This window comes from Canis lupus, chromosome 19, assembly GCF_048164855.1.
Source record: "Canis lupus baileyi chromosome 19, mCanLup2.hap1, whole genome shotgun sequence".
NCBI classification, from domain to species: domain Eukaryota; kingdom Metazoa; phylum Chordata; class Mammalia; order Carnivora; family Canidae; genus Canis; species Canis lupus.
The window spans coordinates 45,330,036-45,339,448 of record NC_132856.1 but is presented as its reverse complement, the minus strand read 5'-3'; positions in this window follow the sequence as shown (position 1 = coordinate 45,339,448).

Below are 9,413 nucleotides of genomic sequence, written 5' to 3'. Positions count from 1 at the left end.
CACATGGTGACCAGGCTGCCCAAGGCCACGGTCCTGGGCCCTCTACTTCACCAGGACTCGGTCTGGAGGCAGCAGAACATTGCCTGCTGGCGCTCCATGTGCGTGGCTCTGTGTCTGCGAGTCCTCCTGGCACCCCATGGTGCAGGCACTGTTCTGACCACACCCCCACTTTCCAAAGAAACTGAGCCCCCAAAGGGGTGGCAAAGGGCTGCTGGGCTCTGGAGTGAATCCTGGCAGGAGCAGGGCTGCCTGGATGGCTCAGCAGCCCCCTCCAGCACACGCATGAGATACCCTTGGCCCCAGGAAGGCATCCAAGTGGCATTGCTGAGGACCTGACATGGCAGGCATTGTGCCTCATTCATCGCTACAGGGATGGGGTGACAGCGAGGAGTGGGGGTGCAGGGTCTGCTCTTAACCCAGGGCATGCCCAGGCCCTCTCACACCCACCCACCCTCTTCCCTTTCTACCACCTGCCTGGCTGCTCATTCACTTGCTGCCCCCACCCCTCCCATCTACCCCACCATCTACCTGTCCAGCATTTGGAGGTGTCTGATCTGTGCCAACATCGAGGGCCTAGAGAGGGCCCAGCCTTGGTAGGGATCTAGGCTCACACACAGACCCCAATGTGCCTCTAGGGTCAGGACTCAGCCCACATGGTTCTCTGGCTCTTGTCTGTCTAGAGAACCCTCAATCTAACAACCGTCAACGTCTCCAGTCCTTATGCCTTTGCTCAGGCCATTTCCTGCGTGGGAACAGCCTTCCCCTGCCCAGGGGGTGGATTTGGGGGCCCAGAGGGTTGGGGAGAATCTGACAAACCCAAGGGCCTCCGCCCCAGTCTCTGAGGATGGGCCTCAGCACTCTGCTGGAGTGGAGGTTTGGCAGTCCCTCACTGCGCACCCCGGCCTCTCCCTGGATGGGCTAACATGGACAGGAATGGAGAGAAGCTTGGAGGCCCCTCGGGAGCCAGGGGGCATGTGGATTTACCCAGAACTTACTGTGTCTACACCCCTGGCTGACAGGGGGGGCCTAACTTGGAGGGGCAGGTCCTTGCACAAGGTAACCTGGGCTCCGGGCTTACCTGCCCCAAAGCCCTGCGTAGGGCCACTCAGTGGGGTCTTGGGGAACAGCGGGAACCAGGGGGCCTCCCCCTGCAGCGGGCGGGTAATGCTGGCTTCCAGGCTGAGAGTGATGAGGTGTCAAGCTCCGTGGCCAAATACCTTTCACTGAGAGGGTGTTGGGGCTGCGGCTGCTGCCAGGCCTGGGGCAGCCGGGTTTAGGGCAGGCAGCTGGCCTCCCTTCCCTGGGCCGGGGCAGGGGTGGATGGGCGTCATCTCGAAGCCCCCTCCCCAGACGCGGTGGCTGGGGCCAGGCGTAAGAAGGGGCTCCCGGAGGCAAGTGGATCAGGGCAGGCCTCCAGGTGGAGGGCACAGCCAAAGCACATGCTTGGCGCAGGGCAGGGACTGCAGCCGCAGCTCCTCCCTGTCCCTGCGGACACTTTTTAAGAGGGCACCACTTAACTCCAAGTTCCAGATGAGGAAACTGAGTCTCTGAGACAAAGAAGCCATTGGCCTGAGCGGACAGCCCTGTGCCTGTTGCCACTGCCTTGTGACCCCATTCTAGCAGAGCCAGGCGTCCAGCCCCCCCCCTCCTGGAACGCTGGCCATCTGCCTCCTGGTAAATCCATTGCTCTGCCCCCAAACAGGGGCTGCCAGACCGCACCCCCTCAGCCTGGGGAAAGTGGGGGGCATGAGCCCCCCCAGAGACCCTGGCTCCGGCCACCCCTGGGGTCAGCTCAGGGCACAAGGAGGCCCTCGATCCCGCCCACGGCATTTTAGACTTTTATAATTTTAGAACCAGGGGTTCTTAAAATTCCTAACACCGTGAGTGGGAGAAAAATCTTGGAACAATGCTTAAAACAAGAGAGGCTTAAAACCGCAGAATCCAAGAGGAGGAAGATAATCATGAGCACACATTAAGCACTGACTGGATGCGAGCCCTCGCTGCTCCCCCAAGGCCTGACTCACTTCAAGGGCACTTAATGTACTTTTATTGTCTTGGGGTTTAAAATAGACTTGTAGGGAGGGTAATTTTCACACATATACAACCCCAGTCATTTCACGGCTGACCCCAGTCATTTCACAGGGACACTCTTGTGGGCTGGTTGGGGGGAGAGGGCAATGTTTCCCAGAGAAGGGGACATAGGTGCTGGTTTTTGACGGATGTGTAGGAGTTTGCCCCCAGGCAAGGCAGGAAGGGTGTTCCTGGCTGCCAGAAAGGTGTCTGTGAAGGAGGAGGACACAGAGAGCAGAAGCTAAAGGGAGGCACGCAGGGAGATGACCGGAGCCTTGAATGCCGAGTGAGAAGCTGAGCTCTCTCTAGCGGGTGATGGGGAGCCACAGAAGGTGCCGGAGCAGAGGCAGGTTACACAGTTTCTCATAACAAAGACTCCTCGGGAGCTGGTGCAGGATTCAGCCTGTTGGAAAGTGTTTCTTTCATGGCTCCGTGGGTCTGGCTCTTCCCACGTGGCAGCCCTTGTGGGGTCCAAGCCCTGAAGGCCGGCGCCCCCTCCCCTCCGGCTGCCTCCTGTCCTGGCTGAACATTGCTGGCTCCTCCGTCGCGGCCTCGTGGACCTGGCGCGGCCACCCACCACTTCCCCGGCCCCGTCTGTCTCTCTCATCAGCCCTTGGAGTTGGGTCCGTCCCAGGCTCAGACCCCAAAGACGGGAGCCAGCCTGGCGGGGAGACCTGGCTTCGGTCGCTGGGGGGAAGGTGGAAACAGAGGCAGCGCGCCAGTGGGAAAGAGCAGTCCAGGTGAAGCCGGTGTCCTGCTGCCTGACCCCCATCAGGGCCTGGGGTGGGGTCTACGGGGGCAGGAAGGAGGAGACCCCAGGCATAAGGGGAGCAACAGGCCCCAACATTTTGGCGTGTGTGCCCTGCAACATAGGCTGCCCGCCCCAGGGTCACCGCCACCAAGCGGCGCCTCGGGGCTGGCCTCCCTCCGCTCAGTCGCAGGATCACAGGGTCCTTGCCACACTCTGTCCCTGTCCTCTCCAGACATACCCTCCCACATCACCAGGGACGCCTTCTTGTACTCATTTGGGTGACGCTGTCACTCGCGATTACAGTCCTACGTGCAGTCACCAACCCCCCCAAAGTGCACGTGGCTAGCCTTGCCCGATGTACTGGATCCCCCAGACACGCAGGATGCTGTCCCAGGGGGCGGAATGCACCGCGACAGGCTGGCCCACGCCGCAGGGTCACGTGATGGTGCGTGCGCCAAGCGCACCTGTGCACCGTGTAGCCTCTCCCTGCCCCCCTGCACTTGGGGGTGCTCTGACCCCCAGCAGCGGCTGCCGGAGTCCGGCCAGGTAACCCCTCAGGGGCTGGCGCAGTTCAGCCCCTCCGAGCACACTGGGCCACAGCCCTGCACATAAGGCACCTCCGACCCTTCCCGAGCCCAGGGGAGGGCGTGGGCGGGGGGCTGGGCGCGGGGTGGGGGTGGGGGGCAGAGTCCCAGCTGCTTTTCCTGGGAAGCCCTGAATCCCTTCCTGCTGACTCAGCCCGGGGGCGGCGCCGGTGCTGCCAAACCTCAGGTATGTCCTCGCAGGCTGCCCGGTGGGGCCTCCGTCAAGGCGTGGGAGGGGGGCTCCCACTCAGGACTCGAGCTTCCCCGGCCCCAGCCTCCCCTCTCGCCCCAGATGACGCTTGAACTTTGACGGTGGGGCTCCAGGCGGGGTGCCAGCTCGGTGGAGGCTGAGGCTGGCTGCTTTCCCATTGAACGGCGGCGGCGGAGCAAGGAGTTTCCAGCCAAGCCAGGCTCCCTTGTAAAGAAAGGGGCCCTGCTCAGCCCACTCTCCCTGCCTGTGTAGACGCTGATGTCCCGGTGGTCTGGGGGCAGCGGGCCTGGCTGCTTATCCTGGGGCAGCACAGGGACGGGGAACACACCTATGTGCACACGCACACACGGCTGTGCACACGGGCTCCCATGTGATGTCTACATGTAGACCCGTGATGCAAATATGCTCGGTTATGCATAGACTCAGCCGCTGGACTGGCCCTCACAGAGCCCCATCCTAAAGAGCGAGATGAAGCCAGGTGTACGGACCCCAGCCTGTGGGGTCCGGTCTGGGCCAGCAGGAGGGCCGGGGGCTGGGAAAACCAACAGGAGGGCCTGGGGAAGGGTTTCTGGGAGAGAGAGCAGTTGCTATGGGCTTTGAAGGGTGAATAGGAGTTTGCCACACCAAAATCGCACATCCCAAGGTCTTGAATGCTGGTTTTACTTAATTTTTATTTTGAGAGCTTTTTTTTTGGTTGAGATTTTTATTTATTTATTCATGAGAGACACACAGAGAAGGGCAGAGACATAGGCAGAGGGAGAAGCAGGCTCCCTGTGAGGAGCCCGATGTGGGACTCCATCCCAGGACCTGGGGATCACACTATGAGCCGGAACAGATGCTCAACCACTGAGCCACTCAGGCGTCCCTTGACTGCTGGTTTTAGTTTACTTTTTGTCCGTGAAGATTTTTTTTTTTTTTGTCCATGAAGATTTTAAGCAGGGGAATGACACAGTCAGACAAACCCCAAGCCACTACCTCTTCTCAAGGACCCAGCCCATGACCTTGGGGAGCCCTTTATTCAGGTGGGGGAAGCAGAGCAGATCCAACCAGGAGGGGCAGAAGAGACCTGAGGTTTGTGAAGCCCTTGCTCTGCACAGGCTTGGAGCCCGTTAACAACCCTTCAAGGTTTCTGTTACTCGCCCCTCTTAAAGCCCAGGAAGCCAAGGCTGAGAGTACTTTGCCCCGGGTCCTATACACAACCCCGGCCTCCCACCCGACACTGGCTGCTGATCTGGTCCCAGGCTGACCCTAAAGTTTGGAGGACAGAACAGTGAGGCTCAAATGCCAGGGGTCATGCGTTTGCACCTGGCCAGGGAGCTTCACGCACAAGCTCCCCCTGGGCCTCTTCAGGAAGACTGTGCCCCATACCTTGTCATTTGGCTGCTGAGCGGCTTTACAAGGGGCTTTCAGGCAGAGCGCGCCCAACTAGAGGCCCGAGGGTGCTCCTCCTCCCTTCTGGGAGGCCTGGGCCCCTGGGCTTGGCCCCCGCCGGCCGTCTGGCCCAGCTGAACACAAACACTTGGAAATGGCCGACCCAACGGAATCTAGGTTGTGGTCAGGCTGTGGCTGAAGAAGCCACTGGAAAAACACGCAGTCCACGGGGCCAGGCCCGGCTGACGTTTCACCGAGCAGGAGTGGCCTGCCCGGCGCCCAGAGCCGAGGAATGTTCATTTTCTAGCTCTTTGGAACCTGTCCTCTGAGCAATCCAGCCGCTGGGTGATGCCACTGTCCGTCTCATGTCACCAGGCTGGGTGGGACCTGCGTCCGAGGGGGTCCCTGAAGAATCAGGGTGCTTGGGTTGGCCTCCTGGTCCCGCTGCTGTTGGAGACTCCTTGCCTGCTTGCGTGACCCTGAAGATGGGGAGTTCGTCATATGCCCTGCAGCCAAGAGCCTATAATTGGGCAGATTTCTCACAGGCAGTTCTGGCTTCCTTGACCACATAGAGGGGAGGTCAGGCAGCCTGAGGACCCCACACCTACACCCCTCAGTGGGTCCAACCCCTTCTGGGTCTCTGGATGACCCCAGGCCCTTTGGGTTCAGTGTGTCCCAAGGCGGTCCGAGTGTATCTCCCCAAAATGTGTTCCTCACCCTGTGGCCATGTTTAGTGCTGTCTGCCTGTCCACCTGTCCTGAGCCACAAGGGCCGGCCAGAAGGCCCCACACACCCATTGAGCACCTACTGGATGCTAACGCACTTTACTTACATCTCTTCACTGACTCCTCCCAGTGAGGCTGTTCCTGTTATTGCCCCATTCGCAGATGGGGAAGCTGAGGCTCAGACAGTTAACTTGGTATCCTGGGGTCACAGGAGCAGACATTGGAAGCAGAAGCCTGTGTCCTACTGGCACCAAGATAGGGGCCTGGGCAACCTGGTCTTCTGGGCTGGGGCATCCCCTGGAAGCCACAGTGGCAGCTGGCAGGCCCCAGGGTCTCCAGCTTTCCAGAGGCTCCAGTCACGCAGCTGCTCACACACTTTCCATGACTCCCACAGTCCCGCTCAGTGAGGTGGGGGCTCTGGGTGAACCCTTGCTGGGTTACCACAGAGACCTCTGAACACAAAACCTGGCCTCTTGGGTCAAACCTAGGCCCTGTCCCCAGTCAACCTCACAGACTCAGTTTCCCTCAGGTGAACAGCTGGCCTCTGCTTCTTCAGGTCTTAGTGAATGCAAGCTGGCATGCAGTAGGTGCTCACTAACTGCAACGATCACCCTCAGTAACGTGTGAAGAGAGGCAGGGATTTGAGCCGGGGTGTCCCAGGCAGCCCCAGCCCCCCTCCCTTAGCTACTGCCACTTCCAGAGCTCTGCAGTGATGTCGAGTGGGGAAGTTAAAACTCCCCAAAGCACCTAAATCAGGTCCTCGATTTCCCCACCGGCATCTGCGGGCCTCCAGGCTTCCTCCAGGGCTCCGGGTGAGGGTCTCGAAATACCGCCTGGAGTCTCAGGGGGACAGAAACCTTTTTTTTTTTTTTAAGTTTATTTATGAGAGACACAGAGACAGAGAGAGAGAGGCAGAGACATAGGCAGAGGGATCGGGATTCGATCCCAGGACCCTGAGCCAAAGAAGATGCTCAACCACTAAGCCACCCAGGTGTGCTGGAACAGAAATCTTTACTAGCATTTGGGTTTGGGCCCTCCTCAGGCGCTGGAACTGCATGTGGGGGCCTTGAAACTGGAAACTGCCACAGCACGAGTGCACCTAACTTGGGCGGGACATGCCTCTGCCACCTGGACTGGGGGAGCCCTCTAAATCTTTCCCATGTACTGGCTTAGGGGATCTGGAAGTTTCACTTAGGGCTTGCACATGGGGAGCCTCTGAATTCCCAGTTGGGGAGCCTTCAAGCCCCCTATTTCAAGGATCACACCCTTAGTGGCCCTGGGGGGTTGTGGCCATTCTTGGAGGTGGGAGACTGGGGTGCAGGGAGGGAGGAAGGGAAACCTGAAAGGGGTTTGGCCCGGGCCCTTCTGACCCCCTCTCAGGTCACAGGGCAGCAGCGGCCAGAACCTCAATCTCTGACCCTCCCCTCTGTCCCAGGTGACCTTCTAGGCTTCCCTGGGGATGGAGAAGGCCTGGGGCCTGGAGCAGCACGCGTCAGGGGAGGAGCTTCAGGGAGAGAAGGGGCGGGGCCAGGATGGGGGTGCGGCCCAACACCCCAGGTAGATGACACCGCCTGCGCAGAGCGGCTAGACTCAGGGTCAGGAATGGGGGAGACGAGCGGAGCCGGCAGAGCCCAGGTCCCTGAGTGGGGGGGGGGGGTCAGTGAGGGGCGGGGTCTAGGTGGACAGAGACCAAGCACCTGTGGGTCCCCTAACTCTGCCCCAGCCCAGGAGAGATCAAGAAATTAAACCAGAAGCTGCGGGAAACTTCGACCTAGGACCAACGTGAGGTGACTGAGGTCAGAGACCCCCCAACACACCCCGCTCTCACCTCTCAGCCCTCCCCAGGACTGCCCCATCCACCAGGCTGGCCTAAGGGTGAGGCCAGAGAGGGGCAGCCTTGTCTCTAGGGACACACAGCCACTCTCCTCCCCATGATTTCAGGGCAATTGCCCCCAGCCCCGGCAACTGCTGGAATCGCCCCATCTCTACCCCAGACGAGAAGGAGGTGCCAGGCGGGACAATGCCCCCAGCATCGCAGCTGAAGTCCCAGGATGCTGGCTCACCTGGGGGTCAGTAGGGAGCAGGGACTCAGAGGGCAGCGCCTGGGAAGGGCTGGGGGGAGTGGGGCTGGGAGCTGAGGAGAGCCTCCGCAGCAGTGCAGCCGTTAGCCAGGCGATCAGTGCAAAGGCCCTGGGGTGGGAAGGCGTTCTGGGAGGGGCGGTGAGGAGGCTGGCGCAGGGAGAGAGAACGTCAAAGACAGACCTTGTGGGGCCCTGGGGGCGGAGATGGAGGGGGGATTGGATGCTGAGAGGGAAGGGAGAGCCGGCGGGGTAAGGCAATCGGCGGGATCCGATTCACGCTGTAGGATCGCCCTCTGGCGGCCGCGAGGAGAACGGGCCGAGAGAAGGAGTCCACCCTGTGCACGTTTACCCCGGCCCAGCGACGCCGACCCGGTCCGACGAGCGGCCTCCTGTCTTCCTCAGTGTCCCCCTCGGGGAATGGGGACAAGACAGCCCGGACCTGAGAGCGCCCCCGACGCGGACACTGTCCTCAGTGCCCTACTTTCTATTCCCGCTTCACAGAGACGCCCTTCGAGAAGAGACAAGTTGAGTAATAGTAACAGTGGCGAACGAGGTCCCGTTTCTTGCCCGGAGCCCGGCCCTTTGGGTGGGTCGGCCCTGGGGCAGCACAGCCACACTGCGGGGGCGGGGCGGCGTCACGACCCTGGGGGAGGCCCGGGCTCCAGGCCCCCAGCTCGGCGCTCGCGGCCGGGTCTGCGGGCCACGGCGACCCCTGGTGGTGGGTGGCGGGACACAGCGGCCGGACGGCGGGCCCTCACCCTCCTGTCCTCTCTGTGCTGTGGCCTCCGCTTCCCTCGCCTGATGGGTTCCCTCTCATCATGCGCCTCCTAAGCCCCAGGCTGGTGGGACGACCATGAGCAGGGCTGGCTGAGAAGTGTGGTCAGAGTTTCAAGGGCTCCAACTCCTGTCCCTCTTTGGGGTTGTTAAAATGCAGGCTGCCCAAGGGTATAAGGAGGAACAAGAGGTGGCCTTCCCTGCCAACCCCTAGACCCCTGGCTTCCTCCCTAGAGGTCATGGCTGTGACCGGTGTCTCCTTCCAAAGATATTTGGATATAAGATGCCCCTCTCCACCCCATTTCTTTCTTTCTTTTTCTTTCTTTCTTTTATTTATTTATGATAGTCACAGAGAGAGAGAGAGGCAGAGACACAGGCAGAGGGAGAAGCAGGCTCCATGCACCGGGAGCCCGAGGTGGGATTCGATCCCGGGTCTCCAAGATCACGCCCTGGGCCAAAGGCAGGCGCTAATCCGCTGCGCCACCCAGGGATCCCTCTTTTCTTTCTTTCTTTCTTTCTTCCTTTCTTTTTCTTTCTTTTTTAAATTTTTTTATTTTTATTTATTTATGATAGTCATCACACAGAGAGAGAGAGAGAGAGAGAGGCAGAGACAGGCAGAGGGAGAAGCAAGCTCCATGCACCGGGAGCCCGATGTGGGATTCGATCCCGGGTCTCCAGGATCGCGTCCTGGGCCAAAGGCAGGCGCCAAACCGCTGCGCCACCCAGGGATCCCTCTTTCTTCTTTCTTTCTTCTTTCTCTTGTCTTTCTTTCTTTTTTAAATATTTTATTTATTTATTTATTCATGAGAGACACCGAGAAAGAGAGGCAGAGACACAGGCAGAAGG